At 38.7% G+C, this 21,396-nt stretch overlaps 1 protein-coding gene across 1 annotated transcript in view; it reads left to right on the top strand.

Moving 5' to 3' along the window:
* Window positions 1–21,396, top strand: part of PLD5 (phospholipase D family member 5) — a 138,415-nt gene that overhangs the window by 86,332 nt on the left and 30,687 nt on the right. The gene's annotated exons all lie outside the window — the stretch shown is intronic.

Raw genomic sequence — 21,396 nt, forward strand, 5'->3', positions numbered from 1 at the left:
TACTGATGATTCTGAAGCACTGGAAAATAGATCATCAGTCAGATTTAGGCAGGTGACAAGGTTTTTTGTGCTATGTGTGTTTCTTTGTTCTCTTCTTTCCTAATTGTTATTTTGAGGCTCAAAAAATCTCTATCCAAAGAGGAAATGCACATTGGCATTACATAAATGAGCTTGTTTTATGTAAAACCATGTGGAAAAACAGTAAAGAGAATTTAAGAATTGCTGAAAGAAATCAGTCTCTCTTAGGAGTTTCAGCAATCTCATACACATTTTTCCTCTTAGTTATCTATGTCAGATAAAAGCATGAATTTAAGGGTAAGATACACTTTTCTAAGATCAAAAAGAACATAGGATGATCATTTCATGGTGATCATTTTTGACAAAGGCACCTGTATGGATCACAAAAGAAACTCCAAAACCTTAATTAGGCAAAGAGTTGCTATGTGTAGTAGCACAATAACATAGCCTGACTGTTCATGGTAAAGAATAAAGGGCACCCTTTTTCCACAAAAATCAATCTGTATTTGTTTAAATTCCTTGTAATCTCCTCACTGCATAACTAAAACATATTACTAATGGAAGTCCTTATTCCTGAGGGAGATCAGCTTTAAATCAAGATTGACATGTTATTTAAACTTAATAAACTTTAATTTAAAAAATGAATAACTATAGATCCTTACCATTTCATGACACTATCTCTTCCAGGGATTTGATGATTTCTGCTACATAACCAAAAGAGATATCGATCCTTTGATAACCAGTAAGATATCAATTACTTTGTCAGATATACGTGGAGTGTATTTCTGATGTGCTCAAAAAGAAATACGTTATTCAACAGCAATGTCTGTGAAATTATCTTTCAAAAAATTGTTTCTTTTCCCTGTGACTCTAGTATACCAAATTCCTATGAGTCAGAGAATAGGAGGCCTGTACATTCATATCTATGTACTGGCAACAGATATTTTACGTATCATTTATTAAAAATACCCAATACAAAAATCTATCCTCTTTCAAAAAAAGATGAGGAGAAATTTTTAGCTAGAAAAGGGGGAGAAATGTTTAACACTTCCTTCAGTTTATGTGGGAATTAATCCAACCTGTGAGCTTAAAAAAAAATCCCAGAACACATGCTTTTAAAATTTTACCAGCTTCAGTTTCCCTTATGCCTTTTTTAGATTTCTGAGACAGGAAATCTTACAGTATTTAAATGAAAGGATCAATATATTTGTGCTTTGAGCTACAAAGGATTGGAGAAAGTTGCTAGTAATTCTTGTGAGGTTTTTTATCATCATCTTTGAACCTTGGAATTGTATTTATAATTGTGTACTATTGGCCTTTCTCAAACATCAATATTACAACTTCTAGATTTTCTCACTATATATTTTTTTCTCATTCCATGTTTTGATCTGCTAATTTCTACACTGATATTTTTATTAGAATGTCTTGGTTATGGCAAGGTGATTGCCAGCTCTGTTGCAACTCTTTCACTTGTTTAGGTTTGTTGTTTGGTTTTTATCTCCATGGAAGAAAAATACTTTTTTTTTTTTTTTTTTTTTTGGTTTTGCATTCCTGAAAAGAAATAAATTAATTTTAAATTCAGTCATTTTTATCTTGAAATGAGTAGACTTTGTATGAGCACTTTATGGTATGTCCTATTTGTGTCAAATAGAAGTTAAGTGGGAAGCTAGTTTGAAAAAAGACACCACTAATCTTTGCTATGCTATCCTGGAAAAGCTATCAACTAAAATTATTAATATTAAGCTTTTTCCCTGTAAATGGCTGGCCACCTGCATCCTCAGAAATCAGTCAGAACTGAATATTGAAAGGGAGCTGTGCTAAAGTGATAATATCATTTGGACTTACATTCATGAAGTCAACTAATTTTTTTTCCTGCAACTGGTCAGATTTGTTTTTAAAATGTGCCAGCACATTTTAATGGATACATTCCTCTCTTGGTGAAGAAAGCTGTAAACAAATCAGTAGGCCAGCCAAGTTGTGAGGCATCTCAGAATGGAGAACTAGAATATATTTGTCTGAGCAGACTCAAGTCCCAACTTGTGGTGTTGATCTGAATTAAGCAGCAGAGAGTCCAAGCACTACTCTGGGGTCCATCACCTGAGAAACTACTCTGACTGAAACTAAGCAGCAAACGTGCTTGGCACCCTAGCCATGAGCAGCAGTATGGACAGACAGCACACACAGAGCCAGAGTGGGGCTCTGGGAATTTCATGCCTTTCTGAGTCTGCCTTCACCTTGCTAGGTAGGCATAGGTTAGGCTCTTCTTTCTGAGGCAGATTGCACGCACAGATCAGACTGTTCTACTGAATATGAGAGGGAATTGCTGTTGCATGAAGAGGGCAGAAGAGTCTTGCCTTTCTTTTCAGCAGACTGAGTGATCAGAACCCCTGGGCTGCAGGGGGGTCTGTGATGTGATGCAGACTGCTTCTTAGGGCCAGTATGAGGGATAATTTGGCCGTTGGCCACAGATGTACCTGTTAAAATAATAATGCCCAGGAACGTTAAGGGAATCTTCAGGTAGCATGCTCTGTCTGCTCTAAGTAGCCTCAACCAAGTGGAATTGGTTTAAACACAGGGGATTGCTTGAAGACCAGTACTTGGTCATCCATATGTTTTCATGCAGTGTTTTGGCTTTTTTGTACAAGGAACCATGGCAGGCTCCTGTACTGCTTCATCTCAACATGGGTGTTGAGACTATTTCTGCCAGACAGATTATTCCAGCACATCTTTCCTTTTTCTAGACAGGCATGCGTTGAGTCCCCTTGCCTCTTCTCACCATTTCTGAAGAACTGTATAATGCAGTTTTTATAGATCTTTTCCAATACAACGGTGCATCCTACCTTAGAGTCCTCTCCATACATCCTTCCTCTGCAGCAGCTGTCCCTGTTGATTAATAGAGGAGAAGGTTCAAATCTGACTTCAGATGTGGGTTGATGGAGTAAGACAAAGCAGAACTTATGTGGACGGGGGAGCAGAACTGAACTGATGTGGAGTAAAATAAAATTAGTAATTCACAGTTGCAATGCTACTGCAGACATCTGAGCTAGCTATGAGCCTGCAGGTTTGTCATCGCTCCAGTAACTTTTTTTTGCCCTGTCTATGCTATCCTGACTTACTTGAGGCAGCTGTAAGGCAGGGGAGCTTGATTACAGAAGTCCAGTGGCTGCAGTGGGAAACACGGATTGATTTATTGTGCTAATGCACACCACACTGTGTCAGCTGTGGTGACAGGATTCTCTGACTGCTGTGATAATGTACATTTGCCAATAATTGCTGGACTGTGGGAGTGTTATTTAGTTGCAAAACTAAGCATGCAAAAATGAGGAAATATTAATCCCACGGTATGATGGACTTTATGATGGACTTTAATCACACTATCAGGTTCTGTATTTTGCACAGAATACCTGGCTGCTACTTATTGTAATCTTACCATATTAATCAGAGGGTTTTCCCTTATATTGAATGAGAATACATCAAACATTTAATGCCTAAGGCAGTTGATGTTCATTCAGGGGATATTATTTCTGCTGGTAATAGCTAGAATCTTTTTTTATCTTCATATTTAATGTATGTCTCTAGGCTTTCTTCATTGCACATCTGCCAGATCCTGCACTGAATGCAGAATGATTAATTTCCTCATAGGCCTTTCCGTGCTGTTTCTCACTGTGGTATCTGAGTGCTCTGCAAATACAGTATTAATGAATTTCTTTTTACAACATCCCTGTTACGTGAGGTTTCTTGCTGTTTCTGTCTCTTGGGGACAAGCAGTGATTAATGGCAATGCAGGCACCAGAAGCCAGACCCAAGCATTTGTTTTCTATAGCCACAATTAAAATTTTAAAAAGTATATTAGTGATTAAAAAGCATAACCACGTGTAAGTTCTCCCAGCTGACATTGTTAAAATTATTACTAAACAAACTATAAACTATGATGATATTTTTATAGGACATGTGTGTATCCATACTATGCACATCTGTATATGACTCTCTTGTGAAAGGTAGGTCTGTCTTTAGACAAAATTTGGCTCATTGTGTAAACAAACATGTTTTTCTTTATCCTCTTTGTACTGTGACAGTAGCTTATTAACGCTTGTTTTCAATGGTTATTGTTTTAGCCTTTCCTCTGCTGTGGCTCGGTCTACTAGACTGAAACGTTTCTTGTAACCCTCCCCCTCCTTGCACATAATTATGTACCAGTCTTTGTTCATCAGTAACATTTGAATAGCACTGTCTCCAGTTAGCAGGTTGTTGTATTATTTCTCATGTGAACAGAATCTAAATCCCTTATTAACTGCTACCTTATTTTAGTTGATAGTGTTCATGCTCTTTAAGACATACCAATGGATTTTCTTTCTTCAATTTGCATTGCTTCTTTCCTTTTCTATTTCTTTTTATCCCCAGTACTCCTTTTTCATGAAGCATTGTTAATATATTTGCAAGGAATATTTTGTCTTTTGTCAGTGGTGACTGAACCAGATAAGAAAAGAGGAACCTGTCCGTGTCACAGTGGGATTTAAGGAAAAAATATCTTCTAAGTCAACTAATCACTTTTATGTATTAGCAAGGAAACCAGGGAATAACAGGAAGTCATTTTCACAGGGCAGGATCCAATCAGTGGATCATATGTGCAGCTGTTATTCACTGAGCAGCTCATGCACATTTGCCCAGGATTACAGTCTTCCCTAATCAGATACAACCAAAACAGAGAAACTAAAAAATTATATTGTTGCAGGGTAACAAATAAATGAGTAGATAGTAAAGCTCTAGAAATTTTTTATGCATTGAGTTGTGCCCTTTAGATTACAAACACTAACAGATACCATTCCATGACAAATTAAATCAGGTTTTATCTGGGCAGCTGCACCATCCCAGTTTCCTCTTTACTCTCCCCAACCATATGTTGTCCCTGCCTTCTTCCTTGCACCAGTGATCATGTGGTGAGACAGTTCAGGGGGCTGATTTGGCTACAGACTGCTTTTTTTTTTTTTTTTTTTTTTTGCTAGCTTAATTGTCATTTACATTAGATTTCTGCATTTCAGTGTGTGATCTCACAGGCCGGGGGCAACACAGAGAAAGAAAACATGTAGCTGAGGTGGACAAGGGAGGAAGGACCACTGGAACCTGGTTGCAGTAGGTTCAATCTGCTATGGCACCAGAAAGCTCAAGTTTATGTAATGTCAAGGGACTTTTAGAAGTTTGAGGGTTTCCTGTACTGTCCTGTATAGTCTTAACATTAAGTGTGGCACAATGGACAGCAATGGTAAATATGGTTTTTATAAGTGTTGAAATGTGTTTAAGTCCATATTCTGCTTCTGTTGGCCACTTAAGGTGCTGCACAGTTTTAGAGCTGGGATGCTTGTGGAGCATGACTTTTTACTGCTGGTCACAATCATGTTCTCTTTCCCTGTTTTCTTGTGAGGGAATGGAAGACATAAATTTTTACATACCATAGAAAAAGAGAAGAACATTTGTTATGTCATAGAAAAGATGGAGATTGTCTGGGAATATCAGAGCAGTTTCTTCTTACGAAATAAGCTGTGAGTTTAGCACATTTTTTTTAACTGCAGCTTTTGTATACTGCAAGCCCTAGGAATGTGAATCTGACCATTTTGGAGAAACTGACTTTTTTTCTGGGAAAGATAAAGCTATAAGTCTAAGAGGAAACATTTAATGATAAGTTTCTTTGGGCCTAAAACTGTTTTGGGTTTCAGCAACTGAAGTTTTTTGACAGATGTTGCTAGGGTAAACCATGATGACATGGATTTATATTCAGTTCAGAATACTTGGTTTTAGTATTATTAAAAAAGTGTTCAAAATATATGGGGGTAGTGGTCTGTAAAGAGATTAGACAAGAGCTATCACTGGCAATTTTAAGAATAAAGTAGACAAGCCTCTGTGAGGAATGGCCTCATACCTCTGGTGTATGGGAAAGGTCTAGGCTGATTTCAAAGCTGGGTTTAGTAATTCTGTAAAGAACTATTTGGTAGGAGAACATAAACTTGTGTGCTTAAGAACGTTCACTTCCAGATAAGAAGGATTTTTTTTTTTTTTTTTTAAGTAAGAAGCATCATTCACTGGAACAACCTTCCTCAGGGACATGGTAGAGTTTCCTTCACTGAAGGTTTCCAAGTGTGACTGGACAGGGTGCTGGATAGTCTCATATAGGCTCTCTTTTTCAAAAAAAAAAAAAAAAAAAAAAAGGGTCAGATGATCTTCTGAGGGCCCTTTTAACTTGGGATTTTCCGATTCTAATTCAGACTTTAATTCCTCTTCGTGTTAAGATAGTGTTGGGAATCCATGTAAATACCCTGCAAAGACTAAAAAGAAAATGCACTCTGTTCATATAATGAGAAGCTGGAATCCTGAAGGTGGATCTTGAAGAGATTTTTGCCTGTCCAATTGGCCAGTTTTTGCACAGTGTACCAGAAGAATAATATTATCTGATGCATGTTCCATTGGAGTGTAAAGGGTACTCTTGACAGCTGCTGTTCAGTGGATGGTTTTACATAAGGCATTGAATGGATCTGTTGCTCCATTGCTTTCTTCATGCATTTCCTAGGTTGGTTTCTCCAAGAATGTGTGTGAGGGAAGGGTGTTAAGATGGGGGAAGTTCTTCAGCAGTACCCAAAACCAGACTATTTTTTCCCTATGATTTTTCGTGAAGAAGTAAGCAGGATTTTTTGAGGGGCAAGTCTTCCTGAAGGAAGCAAATAATTTGGATCTGAGTTTCAAGGAGTTAAATAAAGGTGTGCATGAGCAGAGAGTGAGAAATCTCTTCCATTCCTTTCAAATCATAAATACTGACCTTTTTCTAAAACTCTACATCACACTTGAAAATATGAGAGTGTACAGAAGGTACCTAATGAAAATTGCACTGGCAACACCTTTGACATCCAATTTTAAAATTCATTTTTGTATTTTGATTCATTATGAATCAGGCCTTGTTCAGTTTTTATTATTAATTTAGACAGCTTGGATACCACAAAAGAGTAGATGCATGCTTTGATTTAGCTTTTATTAGTTGCTGCTGGAGAATGTTACCTGATATTTTCTCAAAAACTTTAAGCCTGTGACAAGCAATCTTAAAGCCAGTTCCAAGATGGAAGATCTCATTAAGTTCTTTGCCTCTTAGAATGCACAGTAACTTTGACAGACTTCTATGTAGAGAGGATTATTGAACTGAATTTCCAAAGCTACCTGTATCCCCTCTTAAAGGAAAGAAGCAGGTACTAGTTTTGCCTCAGAGATTGAAGCATTCATACCTAGCATCTAGGCAACACTAAACATGTGGAAACTAGGTTTGTTTTCAGAGAAACATCCTTCTATTCAGACATCTAAATGGTCTTACCTTCATGTTGCACAGTGGGCACACATCTGCAAACATCTTGATCCCAAGGGAATGTTCAGCACTGGTTTTATGCCTAAATCCCATGAGAACTCATATGCAACGTGTCTTATTAGTTTCCATTGGAGAGGTGGGTCCTGCAATGTAAAGTAAGCTACATCCAACCTTATGAAATGACTGAAGAGTGGGTGGGGTGGATTTTTGTTACGTGTGTGTCAACAACCAAATGTCTTCAACACAGAAGATCTGCCTGAGTTTTCAGAAGATGATCTTGAAAATCTTGCTCTGTCTGAAAGTTTCTAAACTGACCTAAGGTTTTACCTTACAGCTGTCTGCCTTACCAAGAACCTGACAGAAAGCAAATCACTGAAGCTAGTATTGAACATGTTAAACTTCTTAAAACTTAAAATCACAAAGGTTTAGGAAGAGCAAAAGATATTTTTAGTGGTTCTCCTTTGTTCCTTCCTATTTGAGTTCTAACAGTTTGCAGAAAATCTTTTAATATGTGTTTGCATTTAAAGATGGCTTTGGTAGTCACACATTCATTTGGGATGGAGGAAACCTGGCTTCCAGTGCCTACTCTGCTTCTGCTCCTTCTATTGCCTCCAGATATATTTTGAAAGAAATGTCTTACCCTTAATAAGTAACAGAATTGGTTTAAGGTTCTGACTGTAGGACAGGATTTTAAAACTTCGTTGGAGAATCCATCCTTCTATGCAATTCCAAATGAGGAACTGGGGTAAACAACTCACTTTCCATCAGCATTGCCTGCTTCCTAGTTCTGATGTATTTTAGCTCAAAAAATACAATAAACTGGTGACAATCCAGTTTTTATTATAGGTTCTGCAGGAAATTAGATGCCTGATCTGGGAATGAAGCTTCCCCTGGATACACAAATATCCTCATTTTAGGCACCATAATAGTTCACAGTGTGAACAGCTTATTTTCTCTTGTGAGCCTGAAGCGCACTAACTTTAAAAAGATTTAGGCATGGCCTGACTTACAGAATTCTCTAGCAGGAGAGAATTAGCAGTATGAGGCTGTCACTTCTACAGCCAATAGAGGGAGAACAAAAACCAAAACAACCTGCACAATAGTTTGAATTCTGAAGGCAGCCAGGGCCTTGGATTGCACTGGCTTATTTTGCAAAGAGGATAGGGAAAAAGGCTCACTTAAGCCAAAAATTCTGTGTCTTTTAGAGCCAGATAGGTAAGTATTCTGATTCTAAGCTCTACAGCTTCTGTGTCTATAGACTTAGAAATTAGTACCTTTGCTGAGAGAAATGGCTGTGTACCCAAAGACAGTGCCCTCGCATTGGTAATGTGTACTTTTGCATTATAAAATATCAGTCATGTTTCCAGTATCTATAGTCACCATTTCAAAGATGCATAGGTAAATAATAATACATTCATTTAATTAATTTTCTTCATTAATCAAGGACAGATGTAATTACTGTGAGGTATATTCATTAGGGACAGATGCACTATAAGGCATATTTAAGATTTTAGGTGTTTAGTAGAAACCAAATCATAATTCTTCTGCTTTGAAATTTGTAATTGAAAAGTTCTTTCATGGTAGTGGTCACAATTTTAGTACATAATTTCAGTTTGCAAATTCTGCACTCAAATCTGGTAGTAATGTATGTGTATTCATGGATTTGACAGCAGTGGGCACTTTTGTATTTAGTAAACTCCAGCACAGCTATGGACATTTGTAATCCAGCCATCTTGTGAACAGCCAAAGTGCTCCAGTCAGGTAGGACCTAGTCAGGTCCAACATGGCAGCTTGTGCCACAGGGATCATCTTCAAATCTTGCTTGGTGGTTTACATGCTGGAATGGATTCTTCCGTATGGCACTAGCTGCTTTGAGTTGCTGACACTCTTTCATGCAGAGGAACCAATAACGGATGGCATTAGCAGAAATTAGTTGTGACATTTTTAAAACATATGGATAGTGTGCAAGTTTCTACCTACAGCTACTGAAAAAGCTGATAAGAGCTGCCAGGGCCATCTGAGCTCAGCAATCATTCGTTAGGTAGCTGTGCTCCCTTTGCAGAAATTTTGGCATCCCATGCTTTCTCTTGTATGCAAACTGACGTTATCTCATCCTGAAAAGACATGAAGGCTAATGGTCCTAAAGGGGTCCAAGGAAAACCATTTAATTTCGGTCAGTTTTGGTTTGTGCATTCATGTGATTTTCACATACTTAATATTCACTGGAAGCCTGACTGGTTTTTTAGAACTGTACCTTGGTCAGTCGAAGCGGTGTTGCTGGTAAGATTTGGTATATCTTTGATTGCTATGGTTTTGCAAGGAGACTGCAGCCTTCTCAGTGGGCTCAGTGTTTTGTCTCTCACCTTGTTCAAGTTTTGTATGTCATTTAGATTGAAGTGTAACTTCAGACCTGGGCATCTCTGAGAAGACCATCGCCTGCAGTGACATGACACAAGCACTTGTATTATGTTCTTTTCGCTCCTTCACTGCTTAGCTCAATCAGTACAACATTTCTGCTTCAAGCCTGATTAAATACTGTGTGCTCAAAGTTATAAAAGAAGCCTAAATAAATGCCCAAACCAAACTGGCACTCTTTGACCAACACCATTCAGTTTTTATTTGATAAACACTTTGGAAAGGCTTGGGTTATTGTGTACAGCACAACCGTAGCATAAAGTAAACCCACGTGACCAAATCTTGCTGGTTTATACAACATTAGTTACAAACGTGATCTTTGGGATAAGGATTTACCACTATGATGCTAATACTGATCTTTCTGGTAATCTCCTATAGCAGTTCCCAAATTAACCTTCAGCTTCTACAGCACTTTGGTGTGTTATGAATCTTTACACAGCTCAGTGATTGAAGAGCAAATGACATTAGGATCTTTCTGAAGTTATTCAACTGGAAGCAAAGTTCTCTGATATCTCAGTGTTACTCTCCATCTTTTCCATCTCTTTCTGCATGTCCTTATAGAGCAATTGTCTCTAATGTTTATCCTTGAGAACAGAGTGATTTCAACCCCTTTTCTATCCTGTGGACAAAAGTATTAACTTTCTACAGTGTGTAAGTATTAGTAATTATGCAGTACAGAAATTGACAGTCATTTCAGTGACTCAAAGCAAAACAGATCCCTGCTCTTAAAGCTTTTAATCTCAGTAGTCTTGTTAGCATTGAAGTGATGGACAAAAGTGCTAGCAGTTAGAGGACTATATAATAACTATACTGAGCTTTAAAATAATTTCAAAAGAACATTGTGATGATTGCAATGAGCTTTCAAAAATAACAGTTCCTAAGCAGAGGACCACAAAGCAGCTGTTCTCAGCCATAAGACTAGGGATTGTAACCAAGTCCATGATTTTATATTGGGACTTGAAATGCCTGTGCTGCCTTCTGGTCTTGCTCTGATAGAGATCCCAGTAGGCAGCAGCAAGCAGTCCAGTTCCACAGCCCCTGTCCTGTACCCTGCTGCCATCCCAAATGGCTCTGAACTGGTCCTTCTCTGTCTCTTATTGTCCTCAAGCTTCTTTTTTCTGTCCTGTGTGGTTTGGAGTAGAAAAAGAAGTCCTACAGACCTGGTTATCCACCAGTTCAAAATGTTACAGGGGAATAACGTACCTATATTCCTGTCCTTCACAGGCAGTTGCTGATATTTACACTGGAGAAATGAGACAATATTTGTGATCTAGTCCCTCTGCAGTGCTAAAATCCTCTGTGATTTCAGTGTGCAGTTACTTTTATTGACTGTATATTGTATGTGTCCTTCACCCAGATAATGAGATAGAGTCTCTGGAGTTGTGGTTTCCTTTTGTTTTGCTTCATGCATTTCAAGAAGGCTGTTTGGAAGAAAGTCAATGCATGTTAAAAACCTGCTTACTGACAAGCTATTGATTTTTATCCCCTAGGTATTTCCTCAAATTAAAGCATTTTTCCCCATACACCTTTCGTTTTTCTGAGTCCAATGTCTGGATTTTTCTGATTTTGACATTGGGGCATGTCCATTTTTTCTCTTTAAAATTCCTTCATTGAAATGAATGAAGTATGTGGGTGACCAAGCCTGAATAATGAAGCAATCAAAAATGCATCTAACAGACTAGTTAGAATAATAGTAAATTAAGTGTGACACTCTTCAGTCTGCTACAGCAGAGCTGCAAAGTCTATTGTACATGCTTACTTTGATAAAAGAGGCTGTAGAAGTGTTTTGTTCTTTCAAGAACCTTAGATTCATGGTAATAAAAAGCTCAACTTCAGTTGTTGTTTGAACTAAGAAAGCAAGAAGAAATTCCCAGGGTCCTAAATTGCAATAACTATCAGAAATCTGTGTTTATTTTGAGGGCTTATATTATGAGTTAATGCCTGTAGAAGTCCTAGCACATGTAAATAAAGTGAAATTAGGACCAATCTGGGTGTCCCAAAGCCATGGTTAGCCTTGGAACTCTTAAGAAAATGTATTTCTCCTTTCCACAAATTTATTTGTAAAGGCTTGAAAAATATACCATAGACTGCTTATGTAGTTACAAAATAAAATATGTTCCTCAAGTAACTCAAGCAAGAGGGACTAAATGAATAACTGGATGAATTATATGATAAATGAAACAATGGAAGAGTAGGCAACGGCAAAAGTGAAATTGTGAACTGAGTATGAAATGCAAGAGAGTGAAGGAGAGGGAGGATGAATGATGTTGGGGGAAAGTAGCAGAGGAAAATGAAATAAGGGGGAGGAATGAATCAGATAAAAGTGAAGGTCAGAAACTAAAAAATTTAGATTGGGTTTGTGTTTTTTTTGCTTTTGAGGGTTTTTGGGGGGGGTTGTTTGGTTGTTGTTGTTGTGTTTTTTGGTGTTTTTTTTTTTTTTTTAATCGTCTGAAAAGATCAGAACAGAATGTTGTCAAAAGGTGAAGCATGTTATTGGTGGACTTCTGACAACATAGAGAGAAAAATAATTGTCATTGAGATAGGAATGACCTGGAAAAAATGTAGAACAGTCAAAGGCTGACTTGGAAAGATAACAAGATAGGATCAAAGGAAGGAGGTGGGGAAAATTGCTTAGAGACAAGGGAATAGTGAAAGGAAATGTCTGTGCCACTGGCAGCCCCAGGTTACTTCTGGCTGTGCCTCTGCTTTTCTTGTATGGCCACAGCCAGGTCAGCTGGTGCTCTTGGCATTTGGTAGCCTGCAGATAATACTCTAGGGCTGCTCAGAGAGACATCTAATGAAAATTCAGGGAAAAAAATACGTTCTCTTATGAAGGTATTGTAAAAACTAAGAGCAGTAGCCACCCAAGGGGGCAAACTCTGTCCTCACCTCTTCACCTGCCCTGCAGTATCTCACCTTCCAGAACTGAGATTTATTTCTCCTCAAGAGAAGGAAACTGACAGAACCCAAAGCAGAGCTCCAGATGTCTGAGAAGCACATTTTGAGAATGATGTACAAGTGTTGTTACTCCTAGTCAGCATATTTAGAAGTGAGTGTTGCCAATACTGATGATTTTAGAATATATAAATATCAGAATGAAATCATGTTGCTAAGTTAAAAAGAGAGAAAGAGATAAATAGTCACTGCATTTTTCTTGGTAGAGATTTAGCCTTGTTCATTCATAAAAGGTTGTGATCCTAATTTCTCATGTGTTAGGATGAAAAAATGTCACTGAATTCTTGGATGTTTCATCCAAGGAGTATATAAATAAATGTAGTGGTTCGTAATGCTAATCCAAGTAAAGTCTTCAACAGGAAGTGGGGTAAGCAGTGTGTAAGTTTACTAATCTCTCTATTATATTTAAAATAGCTTTCTTTTATAGTCGAAACTTATACAATTATACTTAGGCAAAGAAAGAAAGCCACAATCCGCTGTTAATAATGCTTTTACTGATTGCATTATAGTCTTCCTTTAAGCGGTAATATGCTTTGTCACTCGAATCAACTAAGTAAGAAAATTACTTTTCCCAATCTCCAAAGCAATCACTTTTATAGCTTTGTCTAGTAAATGAGCAGTCTACTCTCCAATAATGAAGGGCAAAAAAAGATGTGGAATTTTTTTTTTTACTATTCTAGAAAACTTTGTTGGATATGAGTTCTCTTACAGACTCTACTGAATCATCAAACTCTCAGAACAGATTTGTACTAAGAAAGTGCTATTTAAAGGAATGCTGAGTTCTGCTAAGGAGAAAGAATTGAACTGATCATCTATGTTCTCATTATTCAAAATTTTATTAGAAATTTTCTATGACTTGATATGAAATATTTCAAATAGCTCAAAAATAAAAAATTATTTACAAATATTGATATCAGAGTCAAGGCAGTAAAAAATAAGGATTTTTCTCAGGTTTACTACATCAGGCAGCAACACTTTTTAAAAGAGGCAGAAATTTTTGCTACTTTTGATAAAATTACTAGAAGGAAAGGAAAAGCCCTTTGGAGATTTTTAAATTACACTAAATTCTTCAGAGGCTACATCTAGGGAGGTTTAGAGTTGAGCATGTCCTTTCCTGTCTTGTTCTATGTAGTGAGCTATACTGTTTGCGTATTCTACTGGGTGGCAGCATATGCCTCTCAAGGACATGCTGATGCCCTGGATTTTCATCATTGGAAGGACCAGAGATCTGTAGTTATATGAGGTTATTCCTTCTTTGCACTCTAAAATTCTGTGTATAGGTTAATTAAACATGTCCACACATATTTCCTCCACTGTGAGGGTGGAGAGGCATTGGAACAGGTTTTCCAGAGAAGTTGTAATGATGCTCCTTCACTAGAACTGTTCAATGCCAGTTTGGATGGAGCTTTGAGCAACCTGATTTTCCAGCTGGTGGATGGTGTCCCTGCCCATGGCAGGGGGGTTGGAACTAGATGACCTTTGAGCCCTCTTCTAGCCCATGCCATTTTATGAATGTGTTTATGGGGAAGATGAAGTAGAGTGTTCTGATACTGTGTCTATTCTGCAGGCAAAGAGGGGAATCTCTATCTCTGTGCTGTCATATTTGTGATGGACCACTGGCTATTTGCTGGTGAATCAGAAATTAGGTGTAGCTGGGTAGGAAAGTATTACAAAGAAATACTGTCAGGGCTCTCTTCTGTCTCTCCAGTGAGATGGGATGGGAAGCACTTTGATTATATTTCTGGGATTTTTCTGCTGAGTAAATCAAGAGCCCAGCAGCCAGCACAAAATGCATTCACATAGGGGAGAGCTGTAACTCCCACGCTGAACTCTAGCTACAACTGGGTATTTAACTGAGAAATCAGGGTTTTTATTGCTTGGGCTAGCAACAAAGGCTGGCATTTGACATCTTCAAAGGCAGTGTAAGGGTATATTTAGATAAACGTTACATTGGGAACTAACTAGCTCCCAAGATGTCAATGAAGCTAAATCAGCAATTGCAAGAAATTAATTCTGACCTTTCCTTTGTTCTCAAAAATCTGCCATCCTGCATTCAGTGAGCCAGCTCTGCACACAAAGGTTCCTGGTGTGTCTTTTCTGGATCTTCTGTGTCACCGTGGACCCCTGTGTAAGCACATGGGGAGTGCCAACCCAAGCAAATGCCAGCATTGCTTTCCTATCTACTTTGCACAAGACAAATAATTATGCAAGATAAAAGGTAAACAAATTCTGGAGCTTGCCACCTGGAATTACTGAGGCCTGATTTTGAGAGGAACAGAGGCTGAGACTATGTGGGTGTACCTTTAAATGGCAGCACACTGGCAGTTCCTGCATCTTGTTGCACCCAACCACAGCCTCTCATTCCCTTCTCATTCCACAGCATTTGTGCTGTGCCTTCAGCTGTGTTGGAAAAATTTGTTTACTGCCATGTGATGAGATGAATTAGGGAATTGTTCTACATTTGAAATTACTTTCTTGATTTTATTTATGTTTAACTTGGATCCATTTTCTGATCCAACTCATTCCCTGAAAAAGCTGCTTTGGCACAGCTGAAGAGGCGGTGGAGGGACAGAGAAGGGTTGCTGAAGTCGAGATCTGTTCATGCTACTATTTTGGGGGGTAATTGGTGTTGTTTTGGGGGGTTGGGGGTTTTTTAAACATGCCATTTGTAATTCTGTACTACTTTGGTTTCAGTTAGAGAGCTGGGTTTTGTAATGCTCGTTCGTGATTCCTTTTTCTTCCTGCTCTTTGCTATCCACATTCTGAGCTCTTGGCTTCCACAGCTGTGTGGATGGAGCAGTTTCTGGCGCTGTACTGCCTCACAGAAATTATTTCAACCCACTGACTGAGTAAAAAACAAAGCGAAAAACCGACAGTGAGTGTAGAGGCTATTTGCTCTCCTGATCATCCAGGGCAGAGCCCGACAGCATGTTGCAGACTGCTGGGGAGGGAAGGGAGCCAGGCAAGAAGCTGGCGCGGGGCCTGGAGAGGGGGCTGGGAAGTCAGATGGCAGCGATGGAGACCTCTCTTCTCACGTCCTCAGCTCCACAGGGAGATCCTTGACTGCAGCCTGTCTGCTTAGGAGAGCTCTCTTATAGCATCCTTTCTTCCAAGCTCCAGCCAGACAGGGACACGTGAGCTGGCTGGGGAGCGTGCCAGTGGAGATGAGCAGCGGCAGCACGCAGGAGGCAGAGTGACTGCATGTTGTCCCTGAGCCACCCACGCCACAGCCCCAAGCATGTGAGCCCATCCATCGCAATTCCAGTGAGTGCTGAAGGGCCTGTGTCTTTCCAGAGACAGACCAGAGGGGCTTGTGCAGCTTTGGTCACAGATTCCTCTCCTGGGTATTAATTTCCTCAAAATTATCTTTGTGTCAGTGACCTCAGATGCTGTAAATTGAACTAGTAAGCATTACAGTAAATTTTTGTGAAAAATATCTACATCAAAAAGGGCCCAGTTTTCCTAAAGGCAGTTTTGAGAAGCTACATTTGCCACAGCTTATGGCTGATTGTACACTGGGAGTGTTTCTCTTGAAAGTAGTTTAAGTCTAAGACAGGCCAAGATGGCATGAATGTAAATATTATTGCAAAAGCTTTCTGGAGATTACTTGGACTTGTTCTAGAATGCAATTTCTTTGAATAATTATGATTTCATTTTTTTGCACATGTGACAGTTGAATATAGAGCTGCTAAAGAAAAGGCAGCAAGGTTTTGATTCTATGCTGCTTCTTTTTTAAATTACTGTGGCTTTAGACTGATGAATAGCACATAATCCCAGAGTGACAGGGATTGGTCAGTCCTGGTAGTTTTTAAAAAGGACAAGGGGATGTGTGTGAGAAAGAGAGAAGCAGGGGGCAATGTAAACAAAACAGTTAAGGTATTACAATCAGAGATTTCCGTAAAAGTCCTTGAGTGTTCTCTCTTTAAAATAGATCTCCATCATTAATCTTTCTGGGCCAGGCAGACTTTTAAATTGCATTTCAAATCTGATATTCCATAAAGAGCACAGAAATAGTAAATAGTCTAGTTTGTCTTTTAATCATTCAGAGACTTAGTAAAAATAACTTTGTTTTCAAGTTGTGCATTCTTTTGCTTTTGTACTTGTCCTCTTCTGAGTGGTGGCCAGTCCCACTAATGGGGCTTCTGGAAGAAGTCCATTCTTTTTGCAATCAGCTGAGAAAAAAAGCCTGAAAATTCATGGGGGCATCATCCTTCACCTGGGTCACTTGTGTCTGCTCCAAATGAGACAGCTGCTCCACCACTTGTGACCACTTGTATTGAAAACTCTGAATTTTTGTCTCAGTAGAATAAAAATTATGTTTATTCATGGGTTTACTTTGTGCTAAAGGTTATGATCAAAAGCAAATAAATTAAATGAAAGCGTAAATGGCAAAATATAGGGAAAGAGAGATTTGTGTCTGTACAGACTTCCCAGATAACTCAGGCTCTCCTTTTACTCCTAAATTTCTTCCCCTTATTTTTCTTTCTCTCTAGTTTTAAAAACACTGTAGTGAAAGTAAGAAAGTTGTGAAGACAGAAGACCAATTTTAGGCATGGTACAAGCAAGTGCAGCTTCTGTTTCTTGGGCGTTATGTTTGCTAACTCCAGAGTGAGTTTAGCCTGTAACTGGTACTGCTGAAAACTGTGCAAGCAGAATTTGCATGTTTGCTTTCAAGGCAGCTGTGATAATAGCAGCCTAAATAATTGCTCTTTCTGGGTCTTCCCTATAAAAATTATTTATTGCATCCACCAGTGAGGGGATTTGGCATAATGATGTTGCCTCAGTACAAGGACAATATCCTAAGCTGATCACAGATGTTGCATCCAAAGCCTCAAGAAAGTGAAGACCTCCAAAGAAGGTGCACCTTCTCCAGACTGTTGATGTGGAGGCCAAGTGGCAGCCCTGTGAGTTCTGACCTCCTGCAGTCTCCCATGAAGCAGAATCTCCCAGTTTGTGTGGCTGTCTGGTGACCCTGCTTGAGCAGCAGTAAAATCCAGAGCTGCAACACAGCTGTGCCAGGAATGTGTCTGACACAGGATTTCCTGACACCATGTATGTGATGCCCTTGATCAAAGGCTCCTGCTTAGAGTTTAGTGCTTTGACTCAAATATGTAAAAAACACCCTAGCTTTAGGTTTGTAGAATCATAAAATGGCTTGGCTAGGAAGGGAGCTTAAAGATCACCTAGTTCCAGCCCCCCTGCCATGGGCGGGGACAGCTTCCAGTAGACCAGGTTGCTTAAAGCCCCATCCAATCCAGCCTTGAACGCTTCCAGGGACTGTGCATCCTCAACTTCTCTGGGCAGCCTTTTCCAGTGCCTCACCACCCTGACAGTAAAGAGATTCCTCCTAGTATCTAATTTAAATTTACTCTCCTTCAGTTTGAATTCATTCCCCTTTGTCCTTCCCTCTTTTCAGCATGCCCTTGGAAAAAGTTGACCTCCCTCCTTCTTGTAGGCTCCCTTCAGGCACTGGAAGGCCACAATTAGGTCACCATGAAGTGTTCTCTCCAGGCTGAATAATCCCAATTCTCTTCAAGTTCGTATTCTTGAAGTCAAGCTTGCCCTGTAACTTTCAGACATTGGCAGTGAAGTATCTGAGAGCAGGCAGCTAGACCAAACAGGATGTTGCGAGGCTAGAAATTGTAAATGGCATTTGCTTGGGCCATCCCTCTTGTTCAGGATTACTTTGGGAATTGGACTTTTTCTTTTTCTTTATGGATGAAAAGTCAATCTTTCTTGCAATACTACTGATACCTTCTGTTTTCTTCCTGTTATGAGACTAAGCTAGAGGCCAAGTTGCAGTCTGGCACTTCCCAGGGGCTGTGTTCACATCACATGCAGAAAGTCCAGGCTCTCAATGGCAGGGTCCCCTCCATGCATCCCAGACTGCATCAGTCATCTACCTCATACAGTGTAAAAAAATTCCCCACCCAGAAGAAAAAGGACTCAGATAAATGTCTGTGACTTACAACGTGCTTTGATCCCTACAGTGTCTCTTTTTTTGTGGGTTTTTTCCCACAGAAGATATGTCATCTGTCCCACCCTTAGAATGCACAATTTTAAGGGACAGACAAATCCACTTGAGTTTAAAGTGACAGCCCTGCTTTTCTCTGAGTTCTTATCCTGAATTTTAATCTCCAGTGAAACAAAATAGTTAGATTTATTTGGCATGTTTATTAGCAATCAAGCCTACAAATGTGCCCTTCTGGTTGAACTCAGTAGAGTCACAGCTTCATGTAATTGAGACTGCAGCATGACAGAGAGTTCTGTTATGGCTTCACATATTGATCAGTCCAATTTAATTTCCTCATGGGACCTGAACCACGCTAGGGATAGTGGATTGTGTTGAAGGCTTGATAAGCCTATTTTAACAAAGCATCTCAAGGGCTTCTGGAACAGAGGCAATTATCAATACTGATACATGTTTCCTTTCATCAAAAGGTAAGGGCTCATTAATAGGCTGCACAACAGCTGCTGTTTGCAACAAAAGCCTTTTTTTTTTTTTAATTAACTTGGAGATACTGCTTCCTCACCTGTTCACTTACCAGTCGGTTATTTCTGAAAGGAAAAGAAATTGGGTTCCAGGCTTTGATTCTACTGGTATATGTGGTAACAGTATCTTCTGCACTGCTATATTCACTGTTTTGGTAATTGAAGCCTAGATTATGTTTTAGAATAATAGCCCCATCCCACTGCTTATGCCCATGTCAACCCAGGCCAACAAATCCTGATGTTTTACAGCTTTTAAATTTTGTGTAAAGTTACTGATGATGTCTGCTATTTTTTAATGTTGGTATTACTGGTTAAATAGTCTCCTGTTATAGCTTTGGTAGTCAGCATTTTTGTTCGTCATTGGATATTTAAAAATTTTTTTTGAATTGTGTTTATTTTAGGTTCTCAGTTATGAGAAGGAAGTTCATTGTTGTTTCCTGTTGTTTTATCTTTACTATGCAAAAAGCCTAACATTTCATTTATAACCTGTTTGGTGTAGGTGTGTTGTTGGTGTTAAATGCACACTGATATTTAATGCTGCAAATTAGATGTACGAAAACATCATCAAGACAAACTGCTTTGTTAAACCTGATTTTAAACATAGTTTTTGGATCACTAGCTAGAACTTTAGTGCCATACAGAATGGTTATCCTTAGCTAAGAGCAGTTGCTTTTGTTTTGTTTATTCACCAGGAAACAATTTCAACTATTTAACAGCTGCTATAGTGTTTTCTAATTTCTTTTCCATTGCACACTCATTTTCTCAATAATTAGCACAGTTCTACTTGTTAATGCATGAATTGAAAGTAGCAGCACTACGTTCAAAGGAAATTGGAAAAATCTTTGTTTCTAAGGATAGATGAGTGTGGGTGAATGAAATATGCAAAAAATTGGAAAAGTAGGTGAGTCAATTGCACCAAATGCAATTGACCAATGAACCAAACTGTAATGTGCTCAAAATGTTATTTTGTGTGTTTGGTGCATCATGGTAAGTGGCATCTTACCTGTTTCTGTTTCTTCTTCTTTTCTTGATGTCTGAACTTTTAGAATAATTTTTTTCAGGGAAAGTTGCTGTTTTCATAATAATAAAGGAATATTTAGCACTGGTAACTGTTGCCTAAAATTGCAAGTCAAATATTGCAATTTGGAGGTCAAAAAACAGGAAATTTGATGAAAAGAAATACATTTTAGTTCTCTATGTATCCTGGAATTCTTTTAAAGTTGTGACTCATATTCAACCATTACTGGAATTCATGGTACTGGAGGCCCCATGAATGTTTAATAGGGGATGGCTGGTACAATCACTATCCCCCAGGCTGCTGCTTACTGTCAGTTCTTTTCCCTGGTTAGTCATGACTGAAATGTGAAGATGAGTGGGTTATGGTAAAACGCCTTCAGCAATGATTAATTCATATTAATCACCTAATTTTGCAAACACTGGAGCACTGAAAGAACAGTAATGGTGTGAGAAATCCCCTAATCTTACCTAATATTAAATATATTCTAGATTTAGTTCTGCAAACATACAGATGGGGCCAATTCAGACATTCCCAGTGATGTGACAGAGCCAACAAGGAGCTCCTTGGATTTCAATGACATACAGTCATTAGTAAAACTGTGCCATTCAAAGTGGTAGATCAAATGTCACAGATCAGCAAGATTAAGAGCAATTTCAACATACTTTATTTAGGCCTTTTCTTACTTCTTTAATTCTCCACCCATGTGCCTCTTGTTGGGGTCTGTTCCGTGCCATGGCCACTGCAGCTACCTGCTCAAACCATTGCAAAGAGCAGGAGGAGCAGAGCAGAGTCTACGTTTTTGGCAGGGGTTCTAATTGTATTCATTTTTTAAAGGTCATTAGTGCAATATGTAGCTGGTTTGTGCTACAGAATAGAAATTTAGGAATGAACTATTTTTAGGAGCATACAGTGCTGGAAAAAAAATCAATTATTTGATTCTAAAGTGGAAGGAAATTAGGTAGACATTATAATGCATGGGAATGTTCCCTATACCTGGGACATGCACTAAGTAAATTTTTCTTCACATAACCAGAATATATGTTAATTAAAGTCTTGAATATTGGGACAGTAACAATGTTCATCACTGCTTTTCATTATGCCCCTCACTAATTTTGGAAACTGAGGCCATGAAATGTGAAGTCATTTCTTCTTTTAATAA

Source organism: Sylvia atricapilla, chromosome 3 (genome assembly GCF_009819655.1).
Source record: "Sylvia atricapilla isolate bSylAtr1 chromosome 3, bSylAtr1.pri, whole genome shotgun sequence".
Lineage (NCBI taxonomy): Eukaryota > Metazoa > Chordata > Aves > Passeriformes > Sylviidae > Sylvia > Sylvia atricapilla.